Source organism: Gymnoscopelus microlampas (genome assembly GCF_963454915.1).
Source record: "Gymnoscopelus microlampas genome assembly, chromosome: 14".
Lineage (NCBI taxonomy): Eukaryota > Metazoa > Chordata > Actinopteri > Myctophiformes > Myctophidae > Gymnoscopelus > Gymnoscopelus microlampas.
This window is the reverse complement of record NC_139951.1, coordinates 1,097,880-1,115,868: the sequence shown is the minus strand read 5'-3', so window position 1 is coordinate 1,115,868 and position 17,989 is coordinate 1,097,880. Positions and strand designations below refer to the sequence as shown.

The following is a 17,989-nucleotide window of genomic DNA, read 5'->3' as shown; positions in this document are numbered from 1 at the left end:
AATCGATGAAGTAAAACTCAGCCCTGAAACATGACTGTAATACATGTGTTCGATGTTTTTACATTGCCAACTCTCACATGTACATAAACGTTCAGATTTCAAATATAAAGTGCTTACCCCCGAGCCACGGACGTTACAATGCGATCCGGACCGCGATAAGTACCCGTATCTCCCGTATTGTTCAATAAAAAGCATTTTAATCCGTTCGCAGGCCATTTTCTCCAAATTTTCTCCGATGCTTTCAACCATGCGACACCAATGGTTGGGAGGTGCATTGCACTCTGATACATTACAAAAAAAAAGAAAAGAAAAAGAAAATGGCCGGCGATGGGATTAAAATGCTTTTTATTGAACAATACGGGAGATACGGGTACTTATCACGGTCCGGATTTCCTTGTAACATCCGTGGCTAGGGAGGCATACGTTAATCCGACAGACCTTTTCTCCGACTATGTGGCATCCGCGTGCGGTTAGGGTTAGGGTGCGGGTTTGGTTCGGGTTTAGTATTGGAAACGTCGGAGCGCTGCGCTGTCGGAGGAATGCGCTGTCGGACTAACGTACTGCACTCCCGTGGCTCAGGGGTAAGCACTTTATATTTGAAATCTGAACGTTTATGTACACGTGAGAGTTGGCAATGTAAAAGAAAAACGAACACCACTATAAACCAGAGACTCGACAGCGTCATGTGAACCATGGCTACTGTTTGCGCTGCAGCTGCGCCCTAATAATGTTGTTTTCGTTTATGTTCACGTATGCTGTTCACGTATGCTATTAAAATAATGCAGCTATTGCAGTATTGGGCCTTAACATGTGATTACAAATGTATTTGTATTTGGCCCCTCATATATATAATTATAAAATAAATGTAAATATAAAATCTGATATAAAATTGAAACTTGCAGCTGATCGATGCGTTTCTGCGTCTACGTGTGGACAGGGATTTGTGTTTATCTTTGTCATGTGGCCAGGGATTCTTTTTAAAAACGGAGGACTAAAATATCCGTTTAGTAAAAGATCCATGTACGTGTAGCCTAGGCCTAAGTGTTAAATGGCTCTATATTCTCGTAGAGACTCAAGGGTGTCTGCGTTGCATTCAGGGTGAAGAAAATATATAGTCCTTTATAGGTATCATGATCTGACCTTTAGTTTCCCAGAAAATGTCAATGTCAGGGCTGTGGAAATTTTGGCTGATACCGATAACCGATATTAACAATGCAGCACCAATGCTAAAATGACTGACCTCGGCTAGGGGTGTCACGATTCTCCAAATTCAATTTGACTTTACATTTTAAGGTCACTGCGATTATCGATTATTTACTGTATATCTATCTATTCGTGTTTGTTTGGAATATATATAGAAGTGTTTGTTTGGATTTCGGCTTCGTGTAAGTGGGGTGGAAAGGCAGAAATAACACTGGTCTGGGAGAATCGCAATCCTGTTTTTAAGTACAACGTTCGAAATCGAATGCTCCTTTCGAACGAATTTCGATTGAGAATCTAAATCGTGACACCCCCAGCATGGGCTGATACAATATGGTTGTCGATCTATCCCTAGTTCCCAGTATATACAATAATACTGTCAAAATGTGTTTTCTGTAAACGTTAAATTTCTGTATCTTTTATCCCTTTCAATTTGAAGATAATATTCCACAATGTGGTACATTGTGGAATTCCTGGACGAGGGAGGGACGGAGGTTGTTCCAGCCTCATGGGTGCAAGATGGAAAAAGCTTTTGGCCTCCCTACGATTCCAGGGACAGATGCGACCGGGCCATAGTGAGAGAAGACCCTCCAGAGGAATCTTGGACAACTTACCGGGGCAGGATCAGGGCGTCAAAAGGTATGCTTTAATTATAATTTCATGGTTGGCAACCACAAATCACATTCAATTTATGGGTAACCATAAACAGAGAAAAGTATTGATTTCAGCGTTTAGTAAATTAAATGTTAACTTTTATTTTCAGATACATATAACGAGGCACGGCTGCTGCTCCCAAGGGCCCTGCTTACTTCGGATCTCACTGACGATGAGCACGACGATCGCCCAGCCCATAAAAAAAGGAAGCGAAGGTAATCTAACTTTGTCAGAATCCATGTTTTGTTTGGATATTGTTTATTGCAAGCACAACCGAATGAGTGGGAGAAGTAGAACAGATCTTTTTTTCAGCAGGGAATACATTTGCAGGAACACCGCACTTTGAAAAAAAGACAACTTCCGGGGAAATTCACACGGCGGAAGCCCCACCTCTCTAGCCACTCTCTGCCTTAGGTCGTGACCAGGCTTTTCTCTTTGCAGATGAGTAAGCCAGGCTACGTGAGGTTAAGTAGAGGATGGGTCAAATGCAGAGGATGATTTTCCCTGTGGGGATAAATAACGGATAACTTAACTTAGAATTTGTGCACTTCTGTGTATTGGATAAAACATTTCTGAAGTAGAGACTTGTCTTAGTACTGCTTGCTTGTATAGCTAGTAATGAAAACACAATTTTTGTTAATAGAGCTACAAGCAGACTCCTTGCCTCGAGTAGTGAAGAAGAGCAACCCAGCAGTCATGAGCAACCCAGAGGGAGAGCTACCAGAGGTCAATCTCCTTTGGCACCTGCACCAGTCATTGCTGCTCCAGTCGCCATCAGACAAGCCATCCCTGCTCCGGCTGCCACCGTGACCAGACCCTTCCATCTGTCTGACATTTCTCCAGGTTTCCGCAGACCTAACCTGGGGATGACTGTGCCTAGCTGTCCTAACCCAGGGATGACAACTCCTCGCCGTCCTAACCTGGGGATGACTACACCTAGCCGTCCTAACTCTGCCATGCCAACCGCTAGCCATCACAGGCCCCTGCCCGTGTGTGATTGTAAGTGTCTGACAGCAATTATGATAGGGTTGTCCGATATTGGCTTTTTTACCGATAACCGATATACCGATATTGTCCAACTCTTAATTACCGATACCGATATCAACCGATACCGATATATGCGGGGATTATTGTGATTAGGGTAAGCTCAAATTTCATATCACACACACCATATACAGTAAGAACTCCTGTAACTTATTTATAAAGCAAAAAAAAAAAAAAAAAGTTCAAAAACCGATACCGATATTTTCCCGATATCAATTTTTATGCTAATATCGCCCGATAATATCGGGAGGCCGATAATATCGGACATCCCTAAATTATGACCATTATTTCTGTCTGTGACCAAATACCTCCAGTCTTAACTTTGTGTTTAGTGCTTTGTAGGCTTTTTTATTGTAGTGATGTCACTGTGTTTCCACATCTCAGATATTAACTTGATAAGTGTGTCGTGTTGTATTTTACAGCAGTTCTACTTGAGGTTTTAACGTCCCTTGAGATTCTAAAGCAAAACCAGCAAATGATTTTGCTACATTTACAACGGTCTTCTAATCAGCCAACCGAGGTGCCAGAGGTTTTTGGCATTCCTTTGAAATCACTGGATGATCTGAAGAACCTTGAGGAGAGCATCGCTACACAGGAAAACAAAGAAAGACTGGTAGGTGAAATTGTCGCACAATGTCACTTTTTTTTTTTTACTATTTCACTAAAGATGTCATGGTGTATGGATGCCTGTAAAAAGTATTGACCTCCCTTATGGCTCAGGGGTAGAGTTGCCGTCATCAGAACATGGATGGTTCCCGAAAGGTTCCCGGTTCGATCCCGGGCTCCCCCAGAGTTAGTGTTGAAGAGTCCTTGAGCAAGACTCTGAACCCCTATTTGCCCCCGGTGAGCAGGTTGGTGCCTTGCATGGTTTCCTCTGCCATCGGTGTATGAATGGGTGAATGTAATGCACAATCTATGTAAAGTGCCTTGGTTAAAGGCGCTATATAAATGCACCATTTACCATTTAGAGGTTTTCAGGATTTCAGGATTATGGCACAGTCTTTCCACCGATCTTGTTTGTGATATTCATGGCCAGGATTTTGAGGCATAGTGGGCGATGAACTACAGTGAAAAGTACAATTGTATTTTATACTTTATATAATTACCTTTTATAGATTGATTTTCACTTTGGGCCTTTTTAGCCTGATCAGCGTAAAAAAAAAGAAGAAAAAAACGGCAGTGACATTTGCGATGAACAATTTTGTCTTCCAGATCACGTTTCTTGGGCTGGCTGGCGGTTTGACCGTAAAGGAAACCGTGTGGAGAATAATGGCAAAACTATTGACCAATGACCTGGCCAAGACTATGAACTGGAGAAGGGTCAATGGGAAGTCTGGCTTTGAGCCACTTGCCATCAAGGATGTTCTCCTGAGTAAGTTGTTTTAGTATAATATAGTAATATAGTTTATTAATTTTGTAAAGCATTTGCTTTCTTAATAATATAATAATAATAAACTATTTGGATAGCACCTTTCATGACATGAAAATGCAGCGCAAAGTGCTTTACAGAGCAGACAAAGAAAAACATGAAAACATTTAAAACCTCACCATGAAAATGACCAAAAAAAGGCGTAGGTGTAATGGGAGTTTATTCCAAGCCGTCGGTCCGTATAAGCAGAATGCTGCTTCACCATATTTTTTATGTCATTGTAGGCACATTGAGCAGGTCAGCACTAGAAGACCTGAGGGTGCGGTTTGGAACAAATCTAGACAGACAGTCATAGAGATACGAAGGTGCTAGACCATTGAGAGCTTTATAAACAAGTAAAATAATTTTAAAATCAATCCTAAAAACAACTCGGAGCCAGTGTAGTGAAGCTAAGACTGGAGTAATGTGTTCTCTCATCTTAGTTGTAGTTAAAAAGAGAAGACAAACGCGTGGATCAGCGTTTTTGCATCTTTCAGCGACAGATAGTCTCTCATTTGCGCAATATTTCTAAGGTGGAAGAAGGCAATCTTGGTGACATGATTAATGTATTAATATTCAATTCAGAATCAATTATCCCCAAGGTTCTTGACTGAGGTGTTACTTTCTTCAGCCAGGTTACCGAGTCTACAGTACTTATTATTGATTCTCTCTGCTCACTAGAACCGATTATGAGAACCTCTGTCTTATTCTCATTTAGTTTGAGAAAGTTCTCACTCATCCAGCATGGGAGTTACGGTGCCAACAGGAAACGTATCCGATGCAGTGCATCATGGAAGCGTCAGATGTTTTGATCTGCGCCGGTCACAAATTGACTTCATCCCTGGCTGCACACAAACGCTCGCAGCGATAAGAATTGCCATAACCTGCCTATTCTTTTGTGTGTGTGTTCTTTAAGGAGCTGTGCGGCACAATACAAGCACCGCAAATGCATCTGATGGCGAAATCGAGGCGTATGTCAAAAGGTGGCTGCAGCTTGCATCAGACCGAAACGGTGGAAGGAGTCGCCGGGCCGAGAGACAAGCCGAGACGCTAATTAAGTAAGTCGTGTTCCAAAAGTGCTTGTCTGAAGTGCTTGTCTGAAGTGCCCGTCTGTCTATGTGACGGTCTGTCAATCTGACTATGTATCTGTCGGACCGTCTAAAGCTGATACACTAAAAGATAATTCCCCTGATTTTATTGGACAGAGTCTGTCCTAGTCTACACTAGTCCACAGTAGTTGTGGGCAGTTGGGCACGATATTGGTTTATTCATGACGATACGATTCAATCATTTAAAATCGATATAGTAACTATTTAGCAAAGAAATTAAATCTGTGAGTCTGTGTGTATAGACCAAATTCAAATAACTGACGAGTTGTACCTGTCTTATTTCACAGGACACTATTGGAGGGGGGTTCGTGCCACACAGGCATTCGTTGGTGAAACAGCTGCAACAGCAAGGAGGAGCATGGAGGATATTGGAGCCCTCAACTGAACTTTTTGTTATTTTTGAAGCTGTCTTCATTTGACATTTGAGACAATATGACCTTTATTTGTCTAAGCTTAAATCCGGGGTTTAAAGTGATGTTTTATGCGGTACAGCTCCCAGACCTTCCCCGCTCTCCCCCACCCTCCCGGATCTTGCACTTTGACTGACGAGAAAGAAAAAGCCAGACGAGGAGGCTGTGTTGAAGGACTTGCAAAGTCGACTGTGGTACACTTTGTAATTGTTCGCTTTAAGTGTTTCTGTAAGAATGTCGTTACTTGCCAACATGCTACAAAGCCTGGGTGGTATTCATGTTTTCTGGGCGGGTGGAACTGAGTTTCTTGTTAAATGTTACAAATTTGTTTGGTTATGTGACATGATGTGTTTTGGCAGGCATTAATACCAAGTATTAATAATGTTACAGTATCTGTATAGTAACAGCATGAATGCATTGAAAGTTGAAAAGTTTATTTGTAATAAACTGATACTAAATGTTATAGTTGAGTGTCACTTGTTTTATTGATGTTTGAGCTTCACTTCAATATTTGCCTATGGCTGAGCTTGGAACAAGCTTAACCATAGGCAGATATTGGAGTAGCTCTGGCTTACATATGGGCTAGTTATGGCAAAAATTGCACGGCCCAGTTCTGGCAATATTATTGGGGTGATTCCGGCCCAATGCTGGCAATGCTGGTTCAGTTTCGGCAGCCGGACTCGGCCCAGTGTACTCGGGCCGATTCTGGGGCGTCATTCCAAACAGGTCTGGCCCAAGTCCGGCAACCGGACCCGGGCCGAGTGATTTCTTCCGGCCTGCCGGATCTGGGCCGGAAATGGGCCAAACAATTTTGGCTACCTGGGCAAGAGCGTGACGAATAAAAACAATGTACGGAAAATAGGTTTCCGGGTGGATTAATCACACATGCAAAATATGAATAATGCTCCAGGTTTATATGGACCTTTATAGTTGAGATTTTGCTGAAAGAAATTATACCATACATGTGAGGTAAAACATTCAAGGTAATAAAAAGAGGCAAAATGTAAAGTACTAGAGTTTGGGCAGATTTTGTAATTTCAAGAACGATGTCAAACTTTAAATTGAATCTGTTATTAACGCAACAACAACGGCTTCTACTATAAAATGCTAACTTTGGAGGAGGAGAAAGTATGTAGTTATATTACTATTAACTGGGAATTCCCATTGGTGTACAATTTTAAAAGTAAACTAAGTATTGGGACATTTAGCTGTAACCAAACACCACTGTAGCTCCATATCAATCAATGTATGGCATAAAAGTCGAGGGTAAGGAACATAAGTATTACATTTATATTGAGTGCTGTTACATGAGTCAATATCGCTAAAGTGACGTTGGTGTCCTGATCAGAATCGCTCAATCATCATGAAAATGTAGCAGAATAATGAAACTGAGGTTTTATTATAAATGGCCAAACATTTACACACATCAGTACAATGTCTCTTGAAATGCGTCTCCTTCATTTTATACAGTTTTTCTTTCATGGGATTTTGGCATGTCCCAAACACTGCTCTGCTAACTACTGTGTGTGTAACTGTTTAAATGATTTTTTTTAAATAAACAATTATTGGTTTTGTTGTCCACTAGTTATTTGATAGAAGTCATCTTATTTTCATAATTATATCTATTTTATTTTCATAATCATATCGAACATTTTGCATGTGTCCATGAAATTGCTATCAAGGTGACTTCCGGTGGCATGTTGTGAGCACGCCAAACGCCAAACCACGCCGCTTCTATATGTAATTAAATCTACAATCTGTGTGTTCCAAACACCCAATACAAGTTATACATAAGATTGCTATCTATGCCGTGCAAACTCCGTAGTGGAATGGAGTCAATGGACTCTGAAGCGTTTGGGAAAATGATCAGAGGCATTGTACGGGAGGAAATCTCAAGTGCATTCGATATGAAGTTGCAGCCGATGCAAGAAGAGCTATCTAAGCTAAGCCTTTCACAGAAAGAGTGCAACTCAACAGTGAAAGAGCTGGAAACCGCAGCAAATCTCACGGACGAACGCTTATCTTCTCTGGAAAATGACTACAAGACCTTGTTGGCGGAGAACGAAGGGTTAAAAGAAAAAACACTAGCGCTCGAGATTAACAGCAGAAAATACAACCTGCGCATTCTCGGCCTACAACGAGCAACAGACGCAGGTAAACCAACCGCCTTTGTCACCAAACTTTTGTATGACCTGTTCGGAGAAGAGGAGCTGGGACCACCCCCGCTGGTGAGCGTAGCCCACCGCACAGGAATGGCCGCTCCAGACGGGAGCCGCTGCATGATCGCCCGGCTATATAGCTTCGAGGCGAAACGTACCATTCAGCGCCTGGTGGGAGCCATGAAGGGCAAAGTACATTACCATGGACAAGACATACGAATCTACCCAGACGTCCCAGCAGAACAGAGGAAACTACAGGCCAAGTTCAAGGACGTAAGGCTTTTAACATCAGCCAACCTGAGAAATGGCGTCGCCTTCCCTGCCGTTAAACTATTGGTAACCTTCAATGACAAAACGCACTCCTTTGCTACAGCAACGGAGGCGATGGAGTTCTATGAGCAACAGGTGAAACCCTCGCTAAATAACCCAACTGAACAATCCGGCCAGGGACCTACATAAATGAATCCACACAGCTAAATGGGTACGACAGACACACCTAAAATGTAATGTTTAACTTTCGGAGGGAGGGAGGGAAACGGGGAGGGCAGGTTGAACAGTGAATGGATTGGGGATGTATTTATTACAGGGACAGAGCTCTCAGCTCTGTACCTGTTTTATTATTGGCAGTATTCTGTCACTTCTTCTTCTTCTGCCACTTTTCGCAGTTCTGGCTGAACCGTGCTGTCGCTTTTTACGAAACTCGGCCATATGGTAGATGGCAAAAAATAATTCTCACAATCTTTCGTCCAAAGGTGGCGCTATAGCACTCAATTGAAAATGCCAACTTTGAACAGGTACAGCTCATGCCCTGTTTGACCTACAGCCATGAAACTTGGATACACATATGCGTCTACTCATGCTGAACGACTTTCACACTCTGACTTTTGACCTCTGACCTTTAGATCTCCCACCATTTTGAATTATATGAAAAACAGTCATTGGCTCCTAACTTCTGCATTTTTTCACTTATGGAAATTCCGCCGCCTAGAAGTTGTCGGCAGAGGTCCAAAGTTCAAGTGTTAAACGTTTTGTGCAGATTGCTCCAAAATCCTAGGATTCCATAGATTTTAACTATTGCAGTTTTATGAAAATTATTCATCTGCGCCTAAAACATACATGCAGACTCACATTTCTTTGAAACTTTGCAGAAATGTACAGGGTCATCCCAAATATCACTGAAACCAATCTTACTCCAATTGGACAAAGGGGGGCGCTATAGCAATTTTTTGAAAATGCAGACTTTAAACAGGCATAAGTCATGCCTCGTTTGGCCGAAAGTCGTGAAACTTGCTTACACATGTGCCTTGACTCATGAGGAACACACGTATCGATTTGACCATTAAGCTCCGCCCTTAGATTTTCCGCAATTTTGAGCAGTTTGAAAAATACTTGTTTTTGCCAGTTCTGGCTTAACCGTGCATACGCTTTTTACGAAACTCGGCCATATGGTAGATGCTCATGAAAAACTACCAAGAAATAATTCTCACACTCATTCGTCAAAGGGTGGCGCTATAGCACTCAATTGAAAGTGCCAACTTTGAACAGGTACAACTCATGCCCTGTTTGACCTACAACCATGAAACTTTGATACACACATGCGTCTCTTCATGCCCGACAACTTTTGTGGTCTGACTTTTGACCTCTGACCTTTAGATCGCCCACCATTTTGAATTACATGAAAAACAGCCATTGGCTCCTAACTTCTGCATTTTTTCACTTATGGAAATTCTGCCGCCTAGAAGTTGTCGGCAGAGGTCCAAAGTTCAAGTGTTAAACGTTTCGTGCAGATTGCTCCAAAATCCCAGGATTCCATAGATTTTAACTATTGCAGTTTTATGAAAATTATTCATCTGCCCCTAACACATACATGCAAGACTCACATTTCTTTGAAACGTTGCAGTAATGTAGAGAGTCATTCCAAATATCACTGAAACCAATCTCACTCCAATTGGCCAAAGCGCTATAGCAATTTTTTGAAAATGCAAACTTTAAACAGGCAAAAGTCATGCCTCGTTTGGCCGAAAGTCGTGAAACTTGCTTACACTTGTGCCTTGACTCATGAGGAACACATCTATCGCTTTGACCAGTAAGCTCCGCCCTTAGATTGTCCGCAATTTTGAGCAGTTTGAAAAACACTTAAACCGAGGATTTTCAGCTATTTGCGTGAAACTGTATCATCTGTGTGATCTGTGTGAAATGAGTGCCTCACAATCTCAAGGTCGTCCGTTCAAGCCTCACTTGCAGACTTAATTTAAGTTGAATTGCAAACAACATGACTGTATCAATGAATACATGTGCAAATGGTAAAGATAACCTGAAATGCATATTTGAGAGTACGTTTTTCAACGTATGACATACTTCATTCTGAAAATAGCCGATCTACAATCTCAATCTATTCCGTTTCCATGGCGCTCTCTCTCTCTCTCTCTCTCTCTCTCTCTCTCTCTCTCTCATCAAACTATTCCGTTTCCTTGTCTCTCTCTCTCTCTCTCTCTCTCTCTCTCTCTCTCTCTCTCTCTCTCTCTCTCTCTCTCTCATCTATTCCGTTTCTATCTCTCTCTCTCTCTCTCTCTCTAGTTTCCATGTCTCTCTCTCTCTCTCTCTCTCTCTCTCTCTCTCTCTCTCTCATCTATTCCGTTTCTATCTCTCTCTCTCTCTCTCCAGTTTCCATCTCTCTCTCTCTCTCTCTCTCTCTCTCTCTCTCTCTCTCTCTCTCTCTCTCTCTCTCTCCAGTATCCATCTCTCTCTCTCTCTCTCTCTCTCTCTCTCTCTCTCTCTCTCTCTCTCTCTCTCTCTCTCTCTCTCTCTCTCTCTCTCTCTCTCTCTCCCACGATGGCTGTGTTGTGTAGTCAAATGGAGCCACTAGTAAGCTGTCAAACACACAAACTCTCTCTCTCTCTCTCTCTCTCTCTCTCTCTCTCTCTCTCTCTCTCCCACGATGGCTGTGTTGTGTAGTCAAATGGAGCCACTAGTAAGCTGTCAAACACACAAACTCTCTCTCTCTCTCTCTCTCTCTCTCTCTCTCTCTCTCTCTCTCTCTCTCTCTCTCTCTCTCTCTCTCTCTCTCTCTCTCTCTCTCTCTCTCTCTCTAGTTTCCATGTCTGGCCCTGTATTATCGCTGGTTTTTGTTCTCATATTCACTTTGTTTTATTCTTTTCTCTATCATGACTACTGTTGTGCTCTTACCCATTTTGAATATTACCTGTTTAAATATTATAGGTAAGCCTATATCATAAATACGATTTATGGTTAGATTGAATGTACTCTCGTGGAATGTTCAGGGCATCAACAATGTTAAAAAACGCTGTGGATGCTTAGACATTTTAAGAGAAAATGCTGTAGATATTGCACTATTACAGGAAACACATTTGCTATACCAAGATATCTGTAAATTGAACTATGCTGATATTAAGGTAGCAGCCTTTTCTGCAGCTAAAAACAGAACAAAAGGAGTGATTATTCTACTTCGGTCAAACCTTAAGATCAGCATTATTAAAAAGGGAAAAGACCAAGAGGGAAGAATTGCTTATGTAAAAACAGTTATTAATGGAGAAAAAAATGCATTTATTTCAGTGTACGCCCCCAATACATATGATAATTTATTTGTTTCATCTCTGTGTTCTATCATTAACGAAATGAATGAATTTAAAATCATTTTGGGAGCCGACTTTAATGCAGCCATGGAAGGCATAGACAGAACATCTAGGACCAATGTTAATTCACCAAGCACCCGTGCGGTGAAAAATTTGATGCACCATTATGCTCTTGTAGATATATGGCGCAAGTATAATCCTCATAAAAAGGACTATACCTACTACTCTGGAAGACACCGTTCATTCTCTAGAATTGACTTTGTGCTTGTTTCTTCTCAAATAACACACATGACCTCCAAGGCAGAAATAGTATATATGTCATTATCTGACCACCACGCTAATTTATGCACTATAATGCTCGATAAAAACCCCAATCGTGCAACCCGATGGAGGTTTAACACCACTCTTTTGCAGAATTCCTCATTTTGTGATCAGTTTAGAAACTCCCTGAAAGAATTCCTACGTCTTAACAAAGACTCTGTTTCTGATGCCCGGATTCTGTGGGATGGCACCAAGGGATTTATAAGGAATAATTCAATATCGTTCACATCAGCACAAAATAAAGCACGACTAAAAGAAATCACCAATCTGGAACAAACCTATGCTTTATTAATTCATCAGCAACATGCTAGATTCTCAGCCGAAAGAAATAAGGAAATATTAATGGTTAAAGTCCAGTTAAATGGAATTATCGCAAAGAGGACAGAGTTTTTAATTCACAGATCAAGACAATCGCATTATCTTGATGGAAGTAAACCAAGTTTTTTATTAACTAGTAAATTGCGCAATAACGACCGTATGGCAGATATACCCTCAATACAGGCAGAAGATGGCTCCCTTTTACATGACCCCCTATTAATTAACAAACAATTTGAAAAATATTATCAAAATTTATACGAAAGTGAAATGAATGACTCTTCGGAAAGAATGAACTCTTATTTTAGGGATTTAGAGCTACCAAGTCTGTCAGCTGAGGAGAAAAATAATCTCGACACTGAAATTACAACAGAGGAAATACTGCTTTCATTAAAACGAATGAAAAAGGGCAAATCACCTGGATTGGACGGTATTGCGCCAGAATTCTATCTCACATTTTGGGATGAACTTGGTCCTCTAATACTTGATATGTTCCACAAAGCTCTTCAGGAAGGTTCTTTCAACAGAGATGTTAAGACAGCCATCATATCACTTCTATGTAAATCTGGTAAAGACCCTACACTTTGTGCAAGTTATAGACCAATATCTTTATTAAATTCAGACAAGAAATTATTTGCAAAAACTCTAGCTCTCAGATGAGATGATATCATTCCTAAACTAGTGCACCCTGACCAAACAGGTTTTGTAAAAAACAGACTAGCGACTGATAATGTCAGAAGATTGTTACATATAATATCCTCCGCAACTAACTCCCCTCTATCCCCGGCAGTTGCATCGATTGATGGAGACAAGGCTTTTGACCGCTTGGAATGGAACTTTCTGTGGTTTACATTAAAGCGCATGGGCTTTGGCAATCAATTTTTAAGTATGTTAAAAACGTTATACAAAAACCCATTTGCTCAGGTACTGACTGGTAACCACTTATCATCCTTACTTTCAGTTAGCAGAGGTTCTCCGCAAGATTGCCCGGTCTCATCGCTCCTATTCGCGATTTCTCTCGAACCATTAGCACAGAAAATACGTCAGTTACAAACAATAACCCCGATAATGGTGGGGAATACTCGCGATCATATATCGATGTATGCAGATGATATTTTACTATACCTAGGGAATGCACCATGTGACTTACCACAGATTAAGGAAATCTTCTCTTCATACAGTAGTTTTTCAGGTTATAAAATTAATTTGAAGAAATGCACTCTTTTACCCCTAGGTAAGGCATCTATCTGTCCAGGACTGCAAACAGAAATACCTCAAGTCTCTACATTTAAATACCTAGGAATAAATATTTTTTCATCTATTGACAGAATTGCCACTGCCAATTACAAAACATTACGTCACTCCATTTGCAACGACCTAGACAGATGGTTCAACCAAAAATTGTCATTAAGCAGTCGAACATCCATCATAAATATGAACATATTACCAAGGGTTAATTTTATTTCCAGTATGCTCCCATTACCTACTCCTCCCCGTTATTGGAGTCAGATACAGGGCCTTGTTACAAAATGTATTTGGAAGGGGGAACGACCAAGGTTAAAAAACACAATTCTTTACCAGAGTAAACAAAAGGGTGGATTTGAATTACCAAACTTTGAGTTATATCACATATCCTTTGCCATTCGTTCAAGAGAATATCCCATGGCTTATGATGGAACGAAGTATAATTACCCCTTATAAATTAAATGAAGTTCTGTTCAGTGGTTTGTCCAACAAATACTGCCAGTCAAAATTTGGTCCTATCATATCTCACTCTATTTACATATGGCAGCAAGCCGAAAAAAATTGGAAAGTGGAATGTCAGATGGCATACACATACACCAATCTTTAAAAATATGTTATTGTGCTTGGAGCGCAAACCTTTGGTCTTCCCATCTTGGTCCAGCTGTGGCATCCATACCTTTTCTGATATATTTAATAATGAGGGTTTAAGATCATTTGAAGATCTCAAGAACAGTTACGGCTTACCATCATTCTCTTTCTTTTTTTATTTACAATTAAGGGCAGTCATCCAAGCACAGGAGGTCCCGTGGAAAAATGCTCTACCTGTATATACGTACACTCCTTAATCATTTAACTAATGTTCCTAAAGGTGAGGGTATTGTGTCCTATTTGTATAAGAAATTGAGAGAATCAACACGCCCGCCAATGGGTGTGCCTAACGTCTGGAATGTTGACTTAAAAAATTGGCAGCAGTCGGTCAATTGGAAAAGAGTTTGGGAAAATGTCTCTCTCTCATCACGAAATTATAACTATCAAATGTTGAATTTCAAATTCATACATAGGTTCTATTTGACTCCAAGGAAACGTTTTCAACTCCAGCTCTGTACAACACCCATTTGCATACTGTGTAACAATAACAAATTAGGAACATATATGCACATGATGTGGGAGTGTCCAGATGTGAATTATTTTTGGTTCAGAGTTTCACAAGTATTATCTGAGGTAATGGGAATTTCTATCCCCCTCTTACCTAATATTTTAATGTTGAATGATGATTCAGCGATCGGGTTGACAATGCCACAAAGAAGACCTTTACTATTGGGGCTGACAGCTGCAAAAAAGCTGCTGGTCCTAAGATGGAAACCTCCCCATAAAATAGAAGTTTCACAATGGATCCTCGCACTAATGGACATGATCTCCCTGGAACTCTCTATAGCTCGAACCAATGGGGCAAAAGAAAACATGCTGGATACCTTAGCCATAGCATTGGAGAAACTGAAATCATGCTATTAACATCATACATATCTACTGATCATTATCTTTTTCCTTTGTTTTTTCCTTTTTATGCAGCCTTGCATCTGTAACTGCTTTGTTTATTTTATTTAATTTCTAATTATTTTTATTTTATTCTTCTTGCCGTATTTATTTTATATATTAATGCATCTGACCTGTCTATGTCTGTTCAACCTGTGGGCCAGGTAGGGTGGGGGTGGGGAGTAGGGGAAACTCTTAACTGGAGGGACGAATAAGAACCCCTTGTTGGGCAGTTCAAATGTACTGGAATCAACTGCACAGTTGTACTGTGCAGGACATGCTTGTTCAATCCTCCAGCTATGTGAACAAAAAATAAAATAAAAACTTGATCACAAAAAAAAAAAGAAATTGCTATCATTAAGGGGTAACTTGCCCCTTTAAGAAACCCTCTGATGACCAAAGAGGTTCCTTTACATGCGGTACATAGTAAGTGGACAATATGGACTTTTTTGGCGATATCAGTATCAGCATTCAGCAAGCCTAGGCAGATGTGACTTATAAGCATTGGAATGCGTTCTGAGGGGTGACTGGCCAATCAGAAGCAGTGAGAGGCGGGCTGGGAGGCGGGGTCATAGAATTTTGAACTGTGCAGCGGCAGCCATCTTTGATCAGCCAGTCTACTGCTTAAACCACAATATTCTGACTTTTTCTTCAACCACAATATTGCTTAAACCACAATATTCTCTTTTTCTTCAACCACAATATTGCTCCCATAAGGTAAAACTTTATAATTTGAATATGTTACCAATATTGGTCTATGTTGCTAGAACTACATTTAGAAAGTGCTACTTTCATTAAGCTAAGGTTTGCTAGCTAACTAATTTAGCAGGTTGCTGCTAATGGTAGCCACTGTATCCTGACTTTGCTGCTGCTAGTGTTAGCTAATGTCTAGTCAACTATGTTGAAACTAACTGTTGAAACTCTGCCTTGAATTGCAATGTTATTAAATCATTTTGAAACATAGCTAGCAAGCTTCTAAGGTTAGCTACTGTAGCTTAGCTTTCTTACCATAGCTAGTCTGCTATGCTGAGACTATCTGTTCAAACTAAAAACAAAACAAATTGCAATTATTAAATAATTTTGAAACGTAGCTAGTAAGCTGCTAAGGTTAGCTACTGTAGTTTAGCTTTGAAATACAGTGTTATCAAATCATTTACACACAATGCTAGCAGGCTATTAAATTATGCAGAATCAGAGCAGCACATTAACCTTGTTGTGTGCATATCATTTAAGCTGCCCTGAGAGCAGCATTGACAAACTGCCCTAAGAGCAGCATTTTAACATTGGTCTATGCATATCATTGAAGCTGCCCTGGGAGCAGCATTTACTAACTGCCCTCAGGGCAGCAATTATGGATATCATTGAAGCTGCCCTGGGAGCAGCATTGACAAACTGCCCTCAGAGCAGCAATTTAGCATTGGTCCATATGTATAATTTAAGCTGCCCTGAGAGCAGCATTTACTAACTGCCCTCAGGGCAGTAATTTAACATTGGTCTATGCATATCATTGAAGCTGCCCTGGGAGCAGCATTTACTAACTGCCCTCAGGGCAGCAATTTAACATTGGTCTATGCATATCATTGAAGCTGCCCTGGGAGCAGCATTTACTAACTGCCCTCAGGGCAGCAATTTAACATTGGTCTATGCATATCATTGAAGCTGCCCTGGGAGCAGCATTTACTAACTGCCCTCAGAGCAGCAATTTAGCATTGGTCCATATGTATCATTTAAGCTGCCCTGAGAGCAGCATTTAACGTTGGTCTATGCATATCATTGAAGCTGCCCTGGGAGCACTATTTACTAACTGCCCTCAGAGAAGCAATTTAGCATTGGTCCATATGTATCATTTAAGCTGCCCTGAGAGCAGCATTTACTAACTTCCCTCAGAGCAGCAATTTAACATTGGGCTATGCATATCATTTGGGCTGCCCTCAGAGCAGCAATTTAACAATGGTCTATGTATGCATATATCATGTAAGCTGCCCTCAGAGCAGAAATGTAACATTTGTCTATGCATATATCATTTAAGCAGCAATTTAACACTGTAATATGCATATAATTTGAGCTGCCCTCAAAGCAGTATTGACAAAGTGCCCTCAGAGCATTTAACATTGATGAATCTATATACCTGTATAAGGCTTTATGCTGACCTGAGAGTAGAATTGAGGAAGTGCCCTGAGATCAACAAATTAAAGTTGTATGTATATCGTTCAAGCTGTCCTGGAAGCAGCATTCAGAAAGTGCCCTCAGAGCAGAACATTAACGTTTCTTTATGGATAAACTATAAATCCTGCTGAGTGCAATACTGATAAACCACTTTAGGGCAGATGTGACTTATAAGCATCGGAATGCGCCACCTTAGGAACAGAACATGTTTTTGCCGTTAGGTTAGCCGTCACAACTTATGCAGTTCCTAAATAATAAAGATCTAACAGCACCTTATTGCGACCGTGAGGTCGCAAGTTACTATGACTATCTCCACCGGCTGTCTGTGCGTGCCCGTCACGTCACACTTTTGGCCTTGCAAATGGGCCCCCTCTAGTGCCACCAATAGGCCGATTTTAGTCAAACACATTTTGTACACTGCTCCTAGAGATGTTGTCCTAAAGTCACACAAATCAGTACACAGTATCTCTAAAGTCTTGTCACCAACAAGGATCTGTCCTATTTTTCCATATTCCCTCCTGATTGGCTATGATTGCCTTATAAAGTTTGTTTTTGCAACCTGACGGTTGCTTATCTCCCGATTAGGGAGTCTTACTGGTTACTATAATAATGTTTCTACATAGACAGACCTACATTCATTTTCTGCTCAGCACCACAACTTGTTTAATACTTCTAATATTATCATTCTCTAATTTGCAATAATGCTTCTATCAATTTCAGATCATGGAGCAAGTGTGGATTGAGGGCATAAGAAGAAGCCTGCCAAAGGAAGATCCCGATGTTGATCTGGATATCCAGATCATACATGGTGACAAATATGAATTTGTGAAGT

General features: G+C 40.7%; 2 long non-coding RNA genes across 2 annotated transcripts in view; both read left to right on the top strand.

The window, feature by feature from the left end:
• LOC311059739 overlaps positions 1-17,989 on the top strand; it is a 206,124-nt gene that overhangs the window by 177,533 nt on the left and 10,602 nt on the right. The window lies entirely within an intron of this gene.
• Positions 3,327-5,348, top strand: LOC311059740. The gene is made up of 3 exons (XR_014602198.1): positions 3,327-3,511; positions 4,111-4,270; positions 5,223-5,348. It is a non-coding gene; the product is annotated as an uncharacterized lncRNA (long non-coding RNA).